The 19,675-nt window shown below is 46.9% G+C and overlaps 1 long non-coding RNA gene across 1 annotated transcript; it reads left to right on the plus strand.

The window, feature by feature from the left end:
- The first annotated feature begins 931 nt into the window (after positions 1-931).
- LOC117509736 lies at positions 932-14,854 on the plus strand. Its single transcript, XR_004560485.1, has 3 exons — positions 932-941; positions 10,014-10,019; positions 14,719-14,854. It is a non-coding gene; the product is annotated as an uncharacterized LOC117509736 (long non-coding RNA).
- The last annotated feature ends 4,821 nt before the right edge of the window (positions 14,855-19,675 follow it).

The raw sequence follows: 19,675 nt of genomic DNA on the forward strand, positions 1-19,675 counted from the left end.
CTCTAAACATTTTACTTGTCGAAATTATTATTATTATAAGTAGTATTAGTTGTAGTAAAAGAAGGCTTCAAAACTGGACCTTTAATCTAGGGGTGTTGTGGGGGGGGCACATATCTGCCCCACGCCCCCATTCCATCTGGATTTGCCCCTGCTTTGGTGTTTTAGCACAAAGAATGGATAACATTTATTTATGCAGAAAACATGACCAGATTTAAAAAATACAACTGGGCCATCCGCCTCATTCACCTCATCTACCATGAGGACCCCTCCATTTTGAATTGTCACATGATGTCCCATGCAATCTGTTTCAAACACCATGAGGACCCAGTCATGACGACGTCATGTCACGTCAGATCGCAGAACGTCACTTCCGGTTTGTTTCCTTGTCAGATCACTGTTTGCTTCATCCACCTTAAGGACCCGTAGAACCAAATGTCACATAATGTGATCTAACAGGGAACAACTGATTTTGTTGCAGCAAAAACAACAAAAAAGACTGAGTCGTGGCACGCCACTTCCGGTTTGCTTTCTCGTCAGATCGGTGTCCACCTCATCCACCTTAAGGATTCCTAGAACTAAAGGTAACATGATGTGATCTAAAATAGTGTTGGGGAAGATTTGATTTGATTGTGGGGAAAAGAAAGATTTGGTCACTGGATTTCACTTATGGTTTGCTTCCACGTCAGATCAGTGTCTGCCTCATCCACCTTAAGGACCCCTAGAACCGAAGGTCAAATGATGTGATCTAAAATAATTTTGGGGAACAATTGACTTGGTTGTGACAAAAAAAAAAGATTTGGTTGCAGGATGTCACTTCCCATTTGCTTCTGTGTGAGATCAATCACCAGCATTGCTAAGCATGTTGTTAAAATTCAGACTCTACAGCCTCCAGTCTGACTTTGATAACTTGCATTTGGACAAAGCAAAAGGGGCTTTTATATGTTCTAGAGCTCGATAGTGAGAGGAATGTCATGGTTCTCCCTGACCCCTGGTTTTTATTCTGTTTATAACCTTGTTGTCATATGTGAGTTTTTCCCCCAGATGGTACCCCCAGATTAGTTCCACACCTGCTGCCCCTCTCCGCTCATGTCAGCCGCACACCTGCTGTGAAAAAGTGACTGATGAGCAGCAGACTATTTAAACTCAGATTTTCAGATCAGTGGTTGCCAGATTCTTACATGAGATTCCACAGCCAGATTCTTCTCAGAGATTCCAGGTGTGAATGCTAGTGATTTTCATTGAATGGTTTTCATGTTTAAAATCAATTGGTTAAAGTCCTTTTTGTCCCAACCAAATTCCATATGGTTTCACTTTCCTCAATCCTTGTTCAAGAAAATAGGTGGTTTAGACTTTCTTTTAAAATGTGATTTTGAGATTAACAAAATTCCATTGCAGCTGTCTTTTTTCCATAGCCAAGTTCTCCTTTTTTGGAGAATGATTTTCACCCACAAATTTTCACCACATTGATAATCTCTGTGGAACAATAGTGTAATCACAACCAACAGGAAATCCTTGTTTAAGATTGACTGGGTTGGGAAAAATATTGTTTGTTACTACAACACCAATTCCAATGAACTTTGGACATTGTGTAAAATGTAAATAAAAACAGAATACAATGATTTGCAAATCCTCTTCAACCTATATTCAGTTGAATACACCACAAAGACAAGATATTTAATGTTCAAACTGATAAACTTTATTGTTTTTGTGCAAATATTTGCTCATTTTGAAATGGATGCCTGCAACACGTTTCAAAAAAGCTGGGACAGTGGAATGTTTATCACTGTGTTACATCATCTTTCCTTCTAACAACACTCAATAAGCGTTTGTGAACTGAGGACACTAATTGCTGAAGCTTTGCAGGTGGAATTCTTTCCCATTCTTGCTTGATGTACGACTTCAGTTGTTCAACAGTCCGGGGTCTCCGTTGTCGTATTTTGCGCTTCATAATGTGCCACACATTTTCAGTGAGCGACAGGTCTGGACTGCAGGCAGGCCAGTCTAGTACCTACACTCTTTTACTACAAAGCCACACTGTTGTAACACGTGCAGAATGTTGCTTGACATTGTCTTGCTGAAATAAGGGACATCCCTGAAAAAGACGTTGCTTGGATGGCAGCATGTGTTGCTCCAAAACGTGGATGTAACTTTCAGCATTGATGGTGCCATCACAGATATGTAAGTTGCCCATGCCATGGGCACTAACAAATCAAATCAAATCAATTTTATTTATATAGCCCCAAATCACAACAAACAGTTGCCCCAAGCCGCTTTATACTATAAGGCAAAGCCATACAATAATTACGTAAAAAGGGTCACCTGATCCAGCCCTAACTATAAGCTTTAGCAAAAAGGAAAGTTTTAAGCTTAATCTTAAAAGTAGAGAGGGTGTCTGTCTCCCTGATCCGAATTGGGAGCTGGTTCCACAAGAGAGGAGCCTGAAAGCTGAAGGCTCAGCCTCCCATTCTACTCTTAAAAACCCTAGGAACTACAAGTAAGCCTGCAGTCTGAGAGCAAAGCGCTCTATTGGGGTGATATTGTTGTGGGCTGGGGTGTTTGGCTGGCTTGGTTTTTGTTTTCTGTTTCTCCCACCAGGTGGTATGCATTCAGGACTGAGTGGCTGAGCATCAGGACCTCACCCTGAACACCTGAAGCTTATTATCACGTGCAAGTCATCAGGACTCACAGCTGTGGTGTATTTTGTCTTAATCGGAGATTGCTGCATTTAAACCTTGAATGCACAGTGTGTGATTGCCAGAGACTCGACCTTGTGAGCAGACGTGTGAGATCGACGTCAGGAGAATAATCTCACCATCACGGATGCAGAGACCGCTCCAGGTTTGACGCCACAGTCTGTGAAGGAGGATTGGGTGAGGTCTCACGCTCTTCAGCACACTTCCTGAGGTAATTTGGTTTTGATGACTTTTATGAAGTAATGACAGTGGATTAGGTGTCCCTCACACCTTGTGTTAGTGAGCTGTCACGTTATGCTAATTGTCTAATCAGCTTCTGCTGCAGTGGAGATTTGAACTGAGTTGTTCCGTGCCTGCAGGGTGAGAAGCTGATGTATAGCTTTAAGCCAGGAAGTGTTTGCTGATTGCGTGCACCTTTGAGTTGTGTCTCTCTGTGTGGAGTTGGACTCACCTCATGTTTCCTTTCTTCACAGACTCGGTTTGTCGCGGCCACCTGGGGGGTGTCGGCGGGGTCCCTGGGTCCGAAATGCTTTGGCTCCGGACCGTTTGCGCTGTTAAGAGCTTCTCTTGCTTACCTCTACTGGTGGTTGGCTCTCACTGCGGTATTGTATCACTTCCTGTTCCAGAGCACAGCGGTGTTTTTCTGTATCTGTTAGCTGTTTAATCTGCGCAGTTAGATTGATCTAGTTATCTAGATTACGATTTGTTTCCCAGTGTAATCTTCACGTGCCTTAACTAAAGCACTCCTTCTGCTGAATCACCTCTAAATTATTTACACATTATTCAGTTTGCGTGTTTTTAGGAATCCGCTAGCTTAGCGTAGCTACTAGCTCTTAGCCGATTTAGCATGGCGGCTTCTCCTGTCTCTCCCGCACTTTTCTGCTCTGGGTGTGAAATGTTTAGTTATTCCTCGGCCTCCTTTAGCAGTAACGGTACTTGTAATAAGTGTAGCTTATTCGTAGCTTTGGAGGCCAGGCTGGGCGAATTGGAGACTCGGCTCCGCACCGTGGAAAATTCTACAGCTAGCCAGGCCCCTGTAGTCGGTGCGGACCAAGGTAGCTTAGCCGCCGTTAGTTACCCCCTGGCAGATCCCGAGCAGCCGGGAAAGCAGGCTGACTGGGTGACTGTGAGGAGGAAGCGTAGCCCTAAACAGAAGCCCCGTGTACACCGCCAACCCGTTCACATCTCTAACCGTTTTTCCCCACTCAACGACACACCCGCCGAGGATCAAACTCTGGTTATTGGCGACTCTGTTTTGCGAAATGTGAAGTTAGCGACACCAGCAACCATAGTCAATTGTCTTCCGGGGGCCAGAGCAGGCGACATTGAAGGAAATTTGAAACTGCTGGCTAAGGCTAAGCGTAAATTTGGTAAGATTGTAATTCACGTCGGCAGTAATGACACCCGGTTACGCCAATCGGAGGTCACTAAAATTAACATTAAATCGGTGTGTAACTTTGCAAAAACAATGTCGGACTCTGTAGTTTTCTCTGGGCCCCTCCCCAATCAGACCGGGAGTGACATGTTTAGCCGCATGTTCTCCTTGAATTGCTGGCTGTCTGAGTGGTGTCCAAAAAATGCGGTGGGCTTCATAGATAATTAGCAAAGCTTCTGGGGAAAACCTGGTCTTGTTAGGAGAGACGGCATCCATCCCACTTTGGATGGAGCAGCTCTCATTTCTAGAAATCTGGCCAATTTTCTTAAATCCTCCAAACCGTGACTATCCAGAATTGGGACCAGGAAGCAGAGTTGTAGTCTTACACACCTCTCTGCAGATTCTCTCCCCCTGCCATCCCCTCATTACCCCATCCCCGTAGAGACAGTGCCTGCTCCCAGACTACCAATAACCAGCAAAAAAATTCAAAAAGAAAAAATAATATAGCACCTTCAACTGCACCACAGACTAAAACAGTTAAATGTGGTCTATTAAACATTAGGTCTCTCTCTTCTAAGTCCCTGTTGGTAAATGATATAATAATTGATCAACATATTGATTTATTCTGCCTAACAGAAACCTGGTTACAGCAGGATGAATATGTTAGTTTAAATGAGTCAACACCCCCGAGTCACACTAACTGTCAGAATGCTCGTAGCATGGGCCGGGGCGGAGGATTAGCAGCAATCTTCCATTCCAGCTTATTAATTAATCAAAAACCCAGACAGAGCTTTAATTCATTTGAAAGCTTGACTCTTAGTCTTGTCCATCCAAATTGGAAGTCCCAAAAACCAGTTTTATTTGTTATTATCTATCGTCCACCTGGTCGTTACTGTGAGTTTCTCTGTGAATTTTCAGACCTTTTGTCTGACTTAGTGCTTAGCTCAGATAAGATAATTATAGTGGGCGATTTTAACATCCACACAGATGCTGAGAATGACAGCCTCAACACTGCATTTAATCTATTATTAGACTCTATTGGCTTTGCTCAAAAAGTAAATGAGTCCACCCTCCACTTTAATCATATCTTAGATCTTGTTCTGACTTATGGTATGGAAATAGAAGACTTAACAGTATTCCCTGAAAACTCCCTTCTGTCTGATCATTTCTTAATAACATTTACATTTACTCTGATGGAATACCCAGCAGTGGGGAATAAGTTTCATTACACTAGAAGTCTTTCAGAAAGCGCTGTAACTAGGTTTAAGGATATGATTCCTTCTTTATGTTCTCTAATGCCATATACCAACACAGTGCAGAGTAGCTACCTAAACTCTGTAAGTGAGATAGAGTATCTCGTCAATAGTTTTACATCCTCATTGAAGACAACTTTGGATGCTGTAGCTCCTCTAAAAAAGAGAGCTTTAAATCAGAAGTGCCTGACTCCGTGGTACAACTCACAAACTCGTAGCTTAAAGCAGATAACCCGTAAGTTGGAGAGGAAATGGCATCTCACTAATTTAGAAGATCTTCACTTAGCCTGGAAAAAGAGTCTGTTGATCTATAAAAAAGCCCTCCGTAAAGCTAGGACATCTTTCTACTCATCACTAATTGAAGAAAATAAGAACAACCCCAGGTTTCTTTTCAGCACTGTAGCCAGGCTGACAAAGAGTCAGAGCTCTATTGAGCTGAGTATTCCATTAACTTTAACTAGTAATGACTTCATGACTTTCTTTGCTAACAAAATTTTAACTATTAGAGAAAAAATTACTCATAACCATCCCAAAGACATATAGTTATCTTTGGCTGCTTTCAGTGATGCCGGTATTTGGTTAGACTCTTTCTCTCCGATTGTTCTGTCTGAGTTATTTTCATTAGTTACTTCATCCAAACCATCAACATGTTTATTAGACCCCACTCCTACCAGGCTGCTCAAGGAAGCCCTACCATTATTTAATGCTTCGATCTTAAATATGATCAATCTATCTTTGTTAGTTGGCTATGTACCACAGGCTTTTAAGGTGGCAGTAATTAAACCATTACTTAAAAAGCCATCACTTGACCCAGCTATCTTAGCTAATTATAGGCCAATCTCCAACCTTCCTTTTCTCTCAAAAATTCTTGAAAGGGTAGTTGTAAAACAGCTAACTGATCATCTGCAGAGGAATGGTCTATTTGAAGAGTTTCAGTCAGGTTTTAGAATTCATCATAGTACAGAAACAGCATTAGTGAAGGTTACAAATGATCTTCTTATGGCCTCGGACAGTGGACTCATCTCTGTGCTTGTTCTGTTAGACCTCAGTGCTGCTTTTGATACTGCTGACCATAAAATTTTATTACAGAGATTAGAGCATGCCATAGGTATTAAAGGCACTGCGCTGCGGTGGTTTGAATCATATTTGTCTAATAGATTACAATTTGTTCATGTAAATGGGGAATCTTCGTCACAGACTAAAGTTAATTATGGAGTTCCACAAGGTTCTGTGCTAGCACCAATTTTATTCACTTTATACATGCTTCCCTTAGGCAGTATTATTAGACGATATTGCTTAAATTTTCATTGTTACGCAGATGATACCCAGCTTTATCTATCCATGAAGCCAGAGGACACACACCAATTAGCTAAACTGCAGGATTGTCTTACAGACATAAAGACATGGATGACCTCTAATTTCCTGCTTTTAAACTCAGATAAAACTGAAGTTATTGTACTTGGCCCCACAAATCTTAGAAACATGGTGTCTAACCAGAGCCTTACTCTGGATGGCATTACCCTGACCTCTAGTAATACTGTGAGAAATCTTGGAGTCATTTTTGATCAGGATATGTCATTCAAAGCGCATATTAAACAAATATGTAGGACTGCTTTTTTGCATTTATGCAATATCTCTAAAATCGGAAAGGTCTTGTCTCAGAGTGATGCTGAAAAACTAATTCATGCATTTGTTTCCTCTAGGCTGGACTATTGTAATTCATTATTATCAGGTTGTCCTAAAAGTTCCCTAAAAAGCCTTCAGTTAATTCAAAATGCTGCAGCTAGAGTACTGACGGGGACTAGAAGGAGAGAGCATATCTCACGCATATTGGCCTCTCTTCATTGGCTTCCTGTTAATTCTAGAATAGAATTTAAAATTGTTCTTCTTACTTATAAGGTTTTGAATAATCAGGTCCCATCTTATCTTAGGGACCTCGTAGTACCATATCACCCCAATAGAGCGCTTCGCTCTCAGACTGCAGGCTTACTTGTAGTTCCTAGGGTTTGTAAGTGTTGTGTGTGGGCCGCCAGAAGAGGAGGTACTGCTGGCCCACCACCAGTGGGCGCTCTGCCTGAAGTGCGGGCTTCAGGCACGAGAGGGCGCTGCCGCCATGGACACAGCCGGGGGTGACAGCTGTCGCTCATTACCTCTTGACAGCTGTCACCCATCTACTCAACATCATCTCACTCCATAAAGACCAGACGTCATCTCCACCTCGTTGCTGAGATATCATACTTCATTGGAGGTAATATCCTCAGCCTTTTGTAAATCTGTTTATTGTGAGTGTTTGCAGGAGAACCGGTCGTTTTTGAGGAGGCTGTGCAAGATGGCGCTCCTTTTCAGCTGAGACCGCTGCAACGCGCTGAGTGTGAGGTGGAGGTGGCATTCCCACCATTATTGTTACTGGGTGTACACACACCCACACTTGACTGTCTTTGTTCTTCGCCAGCAGCACCAGATCCGACAGTCGGGGACGGTGATCACCTGGGAATTCGGGATTTGGCGGCTCCAGTATTCACCAGGTTCTGGGGCGGCGGAAATCGTGTGGTTCCGGCTCTCCTCAGGACAGACGTCTTCTATCCTCGAGCCTGCCCACACGTCACCTTTGTGTATTGACTGTTGTGATATTCTGAGATTGTCTGTATGTTCGTTGTGCACATTCACAACATTAAATTGTTATATTTTGGCTCATCTATTGACCGTTCATTTGCGCCCCCTGTTGTGGGTCCGTGTCACTACACTTTCCCAACAGGATATCTCGGCCAGCGTCATGGACTCCGAGAGGCGTCACCCGGCTGTTGAATGACCAATGGGAGAGCAGGGAGCGCAGGCGTCTGCAGGAGACGTGATTGGTGAGCTGCAGCACATTCTCACCGCCTTTACGGCTCGGTTGGATCAAATGACTGAGCAAAACATCCTCCTGAACCGCAGGGTGGAGGCTCTCTCCGCACAGATGGCGGCGAGTGCTCAGGGCGCTGCTGCAGCTCGTCCTCCTGCCGACCCTGTGCAGGATATAAATGTTCCAGTGGTGGTTCAACAACCCCTCCCACCATCCCCTGAAGCATACATAAGCCCTCCTGAGCCGTACGGAGGTTGTGTGGAGACGTGCGCGGACTTTCTTATGCAGTGTTCGCTCGTCTTCGCACAACGTCCCGTCATATACGCGTCAGATGCTAGTAAAATAGCTTATGTGATTGCTCTGCTTCGGGGTAAAGCACGCGCCTGGGCTACGGCGCTCTGGGAACAGAACTCACGGTTGTTATCAGCATACACTGGGTTTGTGGGGGAGTTCAGAACAGTGTTTGATCACCCTAACAGAGGAGAGACCGCTTCAACAGTGCTGCTGTCAATGAGACAGGTACGCGAGAGCGCAGCCGCTGATGCAGTCAACCTCGGCATCGCGGCTGCGAGGTCCGGCTGGAATAACGTTGCTCTCCGCGCTGCCTTCATAAACGGACTGTCGTTGGTTCTGAAGGAGCAGCTGGTAGCTAAAGAGGAACCGCGGGACTTAGATGGGCTTATCGATCTCGTTAGACAATCGGTTGGAGGAACGCCGTCGGGAGCAAGGCGAAGGACGTGACCAGATACGCGCCACCCCTCTCCCTTCCGGGTTCGAAAAGGGGCTGTCCTCCCCACGCTCCACAGCCGCAGCACTTTGTGGGGCAACAGCTCCCCCTGCTGACGTTGTTAGGGAAATGCACAGGGCCAAAATGGGGAGGCTGATCCGTGGAGAGTGTTTTCTCTGCAGCTCAACTGAGCACACACAGAGAAACTGCCCCAAACTGCCAAAACGACAACACTCGCCCTTAGAGACTGGGCTAAGGGGGGGTCAAAACATTCAAGTAAGACACACACAAATTGCCACACGACTCCCAGTCACAATCCTGAGCGGGGATTTAACCCTTCAAGCCCGAGCACTGGTGGACACGGGGTCAGAAGGGAATCTGCTAGACAGCAGATGGGCAAGGGAGGTAGGGCTCCCTCTGGTGGCGCTTCCTTCGCCATTGCAGGTGCGGGCACTAGATGGCACCCTCCTCCCTTTACTCACACACAAGACACAACCAGTAACTCTGGTGGTGTCTGGAAACCATCGGGAGGAGATTGAGTTTTTGTAACTCCTTCTACCTCCCGCATGATTTTGGGCATCCCATGGATGTTGAAGCACAATCCCCGGATTGATTGGCCGTCTGGGGTGGTGGTTCAGTGGAGCAAAACCTGCCATCGGGGGTGTTTAGGATCCTCGGTTCCTCCCGGTTCACAGGCTAAGGAGGAGGTCAAAGTCCCTCCCAATCTGACGGCAGTGCCGGTTGAGTACCACGATCTTGCTGACGTCTTCAGCAAGGATCTGGCATTCACCCTTCCCCCGCACCGTCCGTACGATTGTGCCATTGATTTGGTTCCAGGCGCTGAGTTCCCGTCCAGCAGGCTGTACAACCTCTCACGACCTGAGCGCGAATCAATGGAGACCTACATCCGGGACTCATTAGCTGCCGGGCTGATCCAGAACTCCACCTCCCCAATGGGGGCAGGTTTCTTTTTTGTGGGCAAGAAAGATGGCAGACTCCGTCCATGCATTGATTACAGGGGGCTGAATGAGATTACGGTTCACAACCGATACCCGTTGCCATTGTTAGATTCCATGTTCACCCCCCTGCATGGAGCCAAAATCTTTACTAAGCTGGATCTTAGAAATGCGTATCACCTGGTTTGGATCCGGAAGGGAGACGAATGGAAGACGGCATTTAACACCCCGTTAGGTCACTTTGAGTACCTGGTCATGCCGTTCGGCCTCACCAACGCCCCCGCGACGTTCCAAGCCTTGGTTAACGATGTCTTGTGGGACTTCCTGCACCGATTCGTCTTCGTATATCTGGACGATATTCTCATCTTTTCTCCGGATCCTGAGACCCATGTCCAGCATGTACGTCAGGTCCTGCAGCGGTTGTTAGAGAACCGGTTGTTCGTGAAGGGAGAGAAGTGCGAGTTTCACCGCACGTCTTTGTCCTTCCTGGGGTTTATCATCTCCTCCAACTCCGTCGCCCCTGATCCGGCCAAGGTTGTGGCGGTGAGAGATTGGCCCCAACCAACAAGCCGTAGGAAGATGCAACAGTTCCTCGGTTTCCCTAATTTCTATAGGAGGTTCATTAAGGGCTACAGTCAGGTAGTTAGCCCCCTGACAGCCCCGACCTCTCCAAAAGTCCCCTTCACCTGGTCGGATCGGTGCGAAGCCGCGTTCAAGGAGTTGAAACGACGGTTCTCTACTGCGCCAGTTTTGGTGCAGCCCGACCCTAGCCGCCAGTTCATGGTTGAAGTGGACGCCTCTGACTCAGGGATAGGAGCCGTGCTGTCCCAGAGCGGAGAGACCAATAAGGTTCTTCACCCGTGTGCCTACTTTTCACACAGGTTGACCCCGGATGAACGGAACTATGATGTCGGCAATCGAGAACTCCTTGCGGTGAAAGAGGCTCTTGAGGAGTGGAGACACCTGTTGGAGGGAGCGTCTGTGCCGTTCACGGTTTTCACTGACCATCGGAACCTGGAGTATATCAGGACCGCCAAGCGGCTGAACCCCAGGCAAGCCTGCTGGTCACTGTTCTTCGGACGTTTTGACTTCCGGATCACCTATCGCCCCGGGACCAAGAACCAGAGGTCGGATGCCTTGTCCCGGGTACACGAAGAGGAGGTCAAAACTGCACTGTCGGATCCACCGGAGCCCATCCTGCCTGAGTCCACTATCGTGGCCACCCTCACCTGGGACGTGGAGAAGACCGTCCGGGAGGCCCTGGCACGGAGCCCGGACCCAAGAACAGGTCCGAAGAACCGTCTGTACGTCCCACCAGAGGCCAGAGCTGCAGTCTTGGACTTCTGTCACGGTTCCAAGCTCTCCTGTCATCCAGGGGTGCGAAGGACCGTAGCAGTTGTCCAGCAGCGCTTCTGGTGGGCATCTATGGAGGCAGACGTCCGGGAATATATCCAGGCCTGCACCACCTGTGCCAGGGGCAAGGCAGTACACACGAAGGCCCAAGGACTCCTCCAGCCGCTGCCGGTGCCTCATCGCCCCTGGTCCCACATCAGCCTGGATTTCGTCACGGGCCTCCCGCCGTCCCAGGGCAACACCACCATCTTCACGATAGTGGACCGTTTCTCCAAGGCGGCCCACTTCGTGGCCCTCCCGAAGCTCCCAACAGCCCAGGAGACAGCAGACCTCCTGGTCCACCACGTTGTCCGTCTGCATGGGATACCCTCCGACATCGTCTCAGATCATGGTCCCCAGTTCTCCTCACACGTCTGGAGGAGCTTCTGCAGGGAACTGGGGGCCACTGTGAGCCTCTCGTCCGGGTACCATCCACAGATGAACGGACAGGCAGAGCGGGTCAACCAGGAACTGGAACAGACCCTCCGCTGCATCACATCCGCGCACCCGACGGCCTGGAGTAACCATCTGGCCTGGATCGAGTATGCGCATAACAGCCAGGTGTCTTCGGCCACCGGCCTCTCCCCATTTGAGGTGTGTTTGGGGTATCAGCCCCCGTTGTTTCCCGTGGTGGAGGGAGAGGTTGGTGTGCCCTCGGTCCAGGCCCACCTGCGGAAGTGCCGTCGGGTGTGGCGCTCCGCCCGCTCTGCCTTGTTGAAGGCCCGGACGAGGGCGAAGACCCATGCAGACCGCCGGCGATCCCCGGCCCCTGCTTACCAGCCCGGGCAGGAGGTGTGGCTTTCCACGAAGGACATCCCCCTCCAGGTGGACTCCCCGAAACTTCAGGACAGGTACATTGGTCCCTTCAAGATCCTCAAAGTCCTCAGTCCTGCCGCAGTGAAGCTCCAACTCCCGGCTTCACTGCGGATCCATCCGGTTTTCCACGTGTCACGTATCAAACCTCATCATGCCTCACCCCTCTGTGCTCCCGGACCGGCGCCCGCTCCTGCTCGGATCATCGACGGGGGGCCGGCTTGGACAGTGCGCCGGCTCCTGGACGTCCGTCGGATGGGTCGGGGGTTCCAGTACTTGGTGGACTGGGAGGGGTATGGACCCGAAGAACGCTCCTGGGTGAAGAGGAGCTTCATCCTGGATCCGGCCCTCCTGGCCGACTTCTACTGTTGACACCCCAACAAGCCGGGGGGGTCCTGTTGTGTGTGGGCCACCAGAAGAGGAGGTACTGCTGGCCCACCACCAGTGGGCGCTCTGCCTGAAGTGCGGGCTTCAGGCACAAGAGGGCGCTGCCGCCATGGACACAGCCGGGGGTGACAGCTGTCGCTCATTACCTCTTGACAGCTGTCACCCATCTACTCAACATCATCTCACTCCATAAAGACCAGACGTCATCTCCACCTCGTTGCCGAGATATCATACTTCATTGGAGGTAATATCCTCAGCCTTTTGTAAATCTGTTTATTGTGAGTGTTTGCAGGAGAACCGGTCGTTTTTGAGGAGGCTGTGCAAGACGGCGCTCCTTTTCAGCTGAGACCGCTGCAGCGCGCTGAGTGTGAGGTGGAGGTGGCATTCCCACCGTTATTGTTACTGGGTGTACACACACCCACACTTGACTGTCTTTGTTCTTCGCCAGCAGTACCAGATCCGACAGTCAGGGACGGTGATCACCTGGGAATTCGGGATTTGGCGGCTCCAGTATTTACCAGGTTCTGGGGCGACGGAAATCGTGTGGTTCCGGCTCTCCTCAGGACAGACGTCTTCTATCCTCGAGCCTGCCCACACGTCACCTTTGTGTATTGACTGTTGTGATATTCTGAGATTGTCTGTATGTTCGGTGTGCACATTCACAACATTAAATTGTTATATTTTGGCTCATCTATTGACCGTTCATTTGCGCCCCCTGTTGTGGGTCCGTGTCACTACACTTTCCCAACAGTAAGAGTAGAATGGGAGGCAGAGCCTTCAGCTTTCAGGCTCCTCTGCTGTGGAACCAGCTCCCAATTCAGATCAGGGAGACAGACACCCTCTCTACTTTTAAGATTAGGCTTAAAACTCTCCTTTTTGCTAAAGCTTATAGTTAGGGCTGGATCAGGTGACCCTGAACCATCCCTTAGTTATGCTGCTATAGACGTAGACTGCTGGGGGGTTCCCATGATGCACTGTTTCTTTCTCTTTTTGCTCTGTATGCACCACTCTGCATTTAATCATTAGTGATCGATCTCTGCTCCCCTCCACAGCATGTCTTTTTCCTGGTTCTCTCCCTCAGCCCCAACCAGTCCCAGCAGAAGACTGCCCCTCCCTGAGCCTGGTTCTGCTGGAGGTTTCTTCCTATTAAAAGGGAGTTTTTCCTTCCCACTGTAGCCAAGTGCTTGCTCACAGGGGGTCGTTTTGACCGTTGGGGTTTTACATAATTATTGTATGGCCTTGCCTTACAATAAAAAGCGCCTTGGGGCAACTGTTTGTTGTGATTTGGCGCTATATAAAAAAATTGATTGATTGATTGATTGATTGACATGCATGAATGCATCCGTCACCTGCGCCGGCACCTGCGCCACTCATCACATCAGCAGGGTTGCCAGATCATCTGTCAGTCATGACTCATCAGTCAGTCACATCTGGCCTAGATGTGACTGACTGATGATTTCCAGTCCAAAAAATGCTCAAAAATCAACTGGATGCACTAAATCTCGCCCAATTTGAACAAAAGTCTATTGATCTCTATGGCCATAAATGTACAGAAAAACATGTTTTACCCGCAGGCAGACCCAATCTGGCAACACTGCACATCAGACGGAAAACGACAGTGGCTGTCGTTTTCCGTAGAGAACGGGGCCGGTGTGAACTTGAGAGGGCCGGGCCAGCCCACGCACGTCTAAACGGGCAGCGGCCCACCGGGCAAATGCCCGAAATCACAGATTATCAGTCTGAGTTTGCATGACAGCATGGGCCCAGGCAGCTCCCTCAGCCACAAAGCGCATTGGTTCACTTTACAATCAAGCAATCAAAATTATGGACAGAAAACCAATCCGTCATCATCACTGTCAAATCCTCCACAAACATAACTTATTGAGTTTTGACAGTTTTAGCAATTTCTGTTTTCTAAAATTATTTTTTAAATTCTACCACAATTTGGCTCCAGAACCACTTAGGGAATTTATGGGGAGACCAAATAGCAGCAGGACAACAAGAGGTAGCTTAAATCATAACTGTACCATCCCCAAGTGCAGAACCTTGTTTGGACAGTCAGCCTTTTCTTACAAAAGTGTAAACTCTGGAACTCACTGCCCACAGATATTAAGGCCATCAGTGAGTTGAAAATGTTCACCTTTAAACTTAAATCTTGGCTTAAATCAAACCAAAACTGTACCCACCAGTAAACATATGAGAATGAATGAATGAGATGAGTGAGATGAGAGTTTGAATTGCACTGTTCTATTTATTATAGATGTTCAAATGTAAATTAAGATGTTTTTTAGGTCGTGTTAGAGTAGAAAAGTCTAACCAGGGACGGGAGTTGTAAATTAGCACTTGTTGCTATACTCTGTATGCATCACATCAGCTACAAGCTTTGATTTGTAGCTATGTCTGATTGTATTGTCCCTGTCAAATAAACTAATAAATAAATAAATAAATAAATTTTCTATATTCATCAGCTCTTCAAAATATTCCCTCCACCTTCTCAGCACACACTCCTCACTTGTCAGCACATTACCATGTGTATCTTTTACCAACCTAACCTGCTGCACATCCTTTCCAGCTCTGTCCCTTTGTCTGGCCATTTGGTACAAGTCCTTTTCTCCTTCCTTACTATTCAACTTCAAATCCCAGCTGGACTAGAAAATCACTAAGGGCCCTTGGGCAAGGTCCTTAATCCCCTAGTTGCTCCCGGTGTGTAGTGAGCACTTTGTATGGCAGCACCCTGACATCGGGATGAATGTGAGGCATTATTGTAAAGCGCTTTGAGCGTCTGATGCAGATGGAAAAAGCACAATATAAATGCAGTCCATTTATGTCACACAGCTTTCTGTCAAATTCAGCCCAGTCTCACGTTTTTTTTCGTGCTCCCATCATGAAATGAGTCAAATTTTCATGATGGGTTTTTTTTAACTCACTATTATTAACCCTACTCCTTCCCCCCACCCAAACCATAATCACCCCTGACTCCCCCACTTCACTTTTAATTTCGTGCAGCCATAACGGAATGTATTAGAATTAATTTGTGCTGCCATGACGAAAATGAGGCGCTTTTCGTCACAATATCACAAACCAATAGATTAATGTATATTTCGTGCTGCTGAATCACGACATGCCATGAGACTGGGTTGGTCAGATACATAGACGGTCACTGCTCAGCTGATTTGGAGTACTTTGCCATTAAGCACAGGCTCCCATGTGAGTTTGCTGCGTTGTAGCCACAGCTCTTTATGTTCTATGGGATGTAATGCTACCATAGCTCGAGGCCACACGCAGTGCAGCTGGAAAGTATTCACAGCACTTTACTTTTTTGTTATGTTGCAGCCTTATTCCAAAATGGAGTTAAAAATTCACTCCAAATTCTACTCACAGCACCCCATGATGACAACATGAAAAAGTTTTCTTTTTTTTTCCAAATGTATTATTTATTACTAAGAAATCACATATCCATAAGTATTCACACCTTTTGCTCAATACTTTGTTGATGCACCTTTGGCAGCAATTACAGCCTCAAGTCTTCTTAAATATGATGCCACAAGCTTGGTGCACCTATCTTTGGACAGTTTTGTCCATTTCTCTTTGCAGCACCTCTCAAGCTCCATCAGGTTGGATGGGGAGCGTCGGTGCACAGACATTTTCAGCTCTCTCCAGAGATGCTCAATCAGAATCAGGTCTGGGCTCTGGCTGGGCCACTCAAGGACATTCACAGAGTTGTCCTGAAGCCACTCCTTTGATATCTTGGCTGTGTGCTTAGGGTCATTGTCCTGCTGAAAGATGAACCGTCACCCCAGTCTGAGGTCAAGAGCGCACTGGAGCAGGTTTTCATCCAGGATGTCTCTGTACATTGCTGCATTCATCATCCCCTCAATCCTGACTAGTCTCCCAGTTCCTGCCACTGAAAAACATCCCCACAGCATGATGCTACCACCACCATGCTTCACTGTAGGGATGGTGTCTGGTTTCCTCCAAACATGATGCCTAGCATTCACATCAAAGAGTTCAATGTTTGTCTCATCAGACCAGAGAATTTTGTTTCTCATAGTCTGAGAGTCCTTCAGATGCCTTTTGGCAAACTCCAGGTGGGCTGCCATGTGCGTTTTACTAAGGAGTGACTTCCATCTGGACACTCTACCATACAGGCCTGATTGTTGGATTGCTGCAGAAATGGTTGTCCTTCTGGAATGTTCGGGATCTCTGACAGAGTGACCATCAGGTTCTTGGTCACCTCCCTGACTAAGGTCCTTCACCCCTCATCACTCAGTTTAGATGGGCATCCAGCACTAGGAAGAGTCATGGTGGATCCGAACATCTTCATTTCACAGATGATGGAGGCCATTGTGCTCATTGGGACCTTCAAAGTAGCAGAAATGTTTCTGTACCCTTCCCCAGATTTGTGCCTCAAGACAATCCTGTCTCAAAGGTCTACAGACAATTCCTTCGACTTCATGCTTGGTATGTGCTCTGACATGCACTGTCAACTGTGGGACCTTATATGTAGACAGGTGGGTGTCTTTCCAAATCATCTCCAATCAATTGAATTTACCCCAGGTGGACTCCAGTTACAACCTCAATTCCAATGAAATTGGGACGTTGTGTGAAATGAAATAAAAACAGAATACAATGATTTGCAAATCCTCTTCAACCTATATTCAATTTAATACACCACAAAGACAAGATATTTAATGATCAAATTAATAAACCTTTTTATTTTTGTGCAAATATGGTTTTAGGTCTGCGTTATTGCCACACCTAGGCCTGTCAGACTGTCTGTATAGGTCATCCCAGCATAAATCTTCCTCAAGAAACAGGCTCCACCCATCATAAAGCATCATGGTCACATTGCTGCTGTTTGATTCTGGCCATTTTCCATTTATTATTATTATTATTATTATTATTATTATTATTATTATTATTATTATTATTATTATTATTGGCCTCAGCACCACACCCTCTTCTCAAAATATGTTAATCTTTTTAAAAAAATAATAATAATTTTTTTTCTTTCCCCAACTTATCAAATTTATCAAAATAGATGTTTGACCAATTTTTAGAAAAAAACTGGGGGGGGCAGGTGCTTCCTTCTTGTGCAGTCTGAGGTTTCACAGAAAGCAGCCACGTAATCGGATCCAGTCCCATGATATCTCATTTGCTACACATTAAATATTAAAATCCTTATTGTTAGGCATGAAGTAAATATTGACACGGTTAATTCCTCCTGTGGGTGTTGATCAGGAGTCTGCCTGGAGATGCCATGGCAGCCTCTGTGGAGAACAAGACCCAGTCTACATGAATGTGCTAAATGAAGGTAAAAGGAGATGTGGTAGGATGAAAGGAGGGTGTTGGGATGAGACCCAAATAAAGTGGGGTGGATCTACAGGGGGACGAGGGATGTCAACTGCCCACCTAACTTTTATATTTTTTAAACTGGACTTAAAGGAGTTATGTAACACAGTTGGTAAAGATGGCTGCCTGAGCCAAACCTCTGACCTGCATCGCTAAGCTAATCCTACAGCTAGTGCCTAACAATAACTTTACGAACCTGGTTCACATTTTTAAAATTTTTTTGAACGTACAAGGTCTATTAGAAAAGTATCCAACCTTATTATTTTTTTTTTCAAAAACCATATGGATTTGAATCACGTGTGATTGCGTCAGACAAGCTTGAACCCTCGTGCGCATGCGTGAGTTTTCCACGCCTGTCGGTTGCGTCATTCGCCTGTGAGCAGGCTTTGAGTGAGGAGTGGTCCACCCCCTCGGCGGATTTTCATTGTCAGGAAATGGCGGAATGATTTGGGCTTTTTTTCCATCAGAATTTTTTCAGAAACTGTTAGAGACAGGCAGCTGGAAACCAAAATTTTACGGGCTTCACAGAGAATAAGGACTGTTACTACAGCTTTAAGGACGCTTGGTGCGCCGCGCTCCGTGCCGCCATCGAGACCCACAAACCACCGGATCATTTCTAAACGGATGGCTCTGTGGAGCCGGGACCATCGTGTACCATTTCTCTGGTTATCACAACCATTTTCTGACAGATTTCACTTTTAACAAGAGATTTTGTCATGGAAAGCCGAGCGGAGGCTCGCGCATCACGACCGATTTGCTAATGGAGCGAGACAAAGGAACGCCTCCGTTTTGGTCTCACAGGACGGCTTTGAGATGGCGTTCAGACAGCTGTTGGTGGTTTTTCCATCGAGTGATTATCCGAGAAATTGTGGATGTGCCTGGACATGCCAGAACATGTCCCATGAGGCTTCATCACAGCGTTGCTGTGCGCCATGTGGCACCGCCGCTACGCGTGGAATTCCTCCGCACGTCTGTCTCAATGTGCCGAAAAAGTACTGATGTCCACGTCTTTTCACAATTCCTGTGCTAGTCAGACGACGTCCCGGATAAAACACAGCGTCCAGTTTGGAAATGAACGGCACATTCCACTGTTACAGGAGTTTTGTCATGGAAAGAGGAGCGGAGGCTCGATGGAAAAACCACCGCCATCTCAAAACCGTCCTGTGAGACCAAAACGGAGGTGTTCCTTTGTCTCACTCCATCAGCAAATCGGTCGTGACGCGCGAAGCCTCCGCTCGGCTTTCCATGACAAAATCTCTTGTTAAAAGTGAAATCTGCCGGAAAATGGTTGATGTCCAGCTCTTGTGATAACCAGAGAAATGGCACACGACAGTCCCGGCTCCACAGAGCCATCCGTTTAGAAATGATCCGGTGGTTTGTGGCTCTCGATGGCGGCACGGAGTGCGGTGCGCCGAGCGTCCTTAAAACTGTCCTTAAAGCTGTCCTTAAAGCTGTAGTAACAGTCCTTATTCTCTGTGAAGCCCGTAAAATTTTCACCGAAAGCCAGATAAATTTTTCGAATGGTTTCCAGCTGCCTGTCTCTAACAGTTTCTGAAAAAATTCTGATGGAAAAAAAGCCCAAATCATTCCGCCATTTCCTGACAATGAAAATCCGCCGAGGGGGTGGACCACTCCTCACTCAAAGCCTGCTCACAGGCGAATGATGCAACCGACAGGCGTGGAAAAACTCACGCATGCGCACGAGGGTTCAAGCTTGTCTGAAGTAATCACACAAGATTCAAATCCATATGGTTTTTGAAAAAAATAATAAGGTCGGATACTTTTCTAATAGACCTCGTATAGGATGGCAAAAAACTTAAAAGCTCAGATTATGAAGAAGCATTTGCGGCATCAGGGTGAACCATGATGGCGATGACAACAGCTC

Source organism: Thalassophryne amazonica, chromosome 5 (assembly GCF_902500255.1).
Source record: "Thalassophryne amazonica chromosome 5, fThaAma1.1, whole genome shotgun sequence".
Taxonomy (NCBI): domain Eukaryota; kingdom Metazoa; phylum Chordata; class Actinopteri; order Batrachoidiformes; family Batrachoididae; genus Thalassophryne; species Thalassophryne amazonica.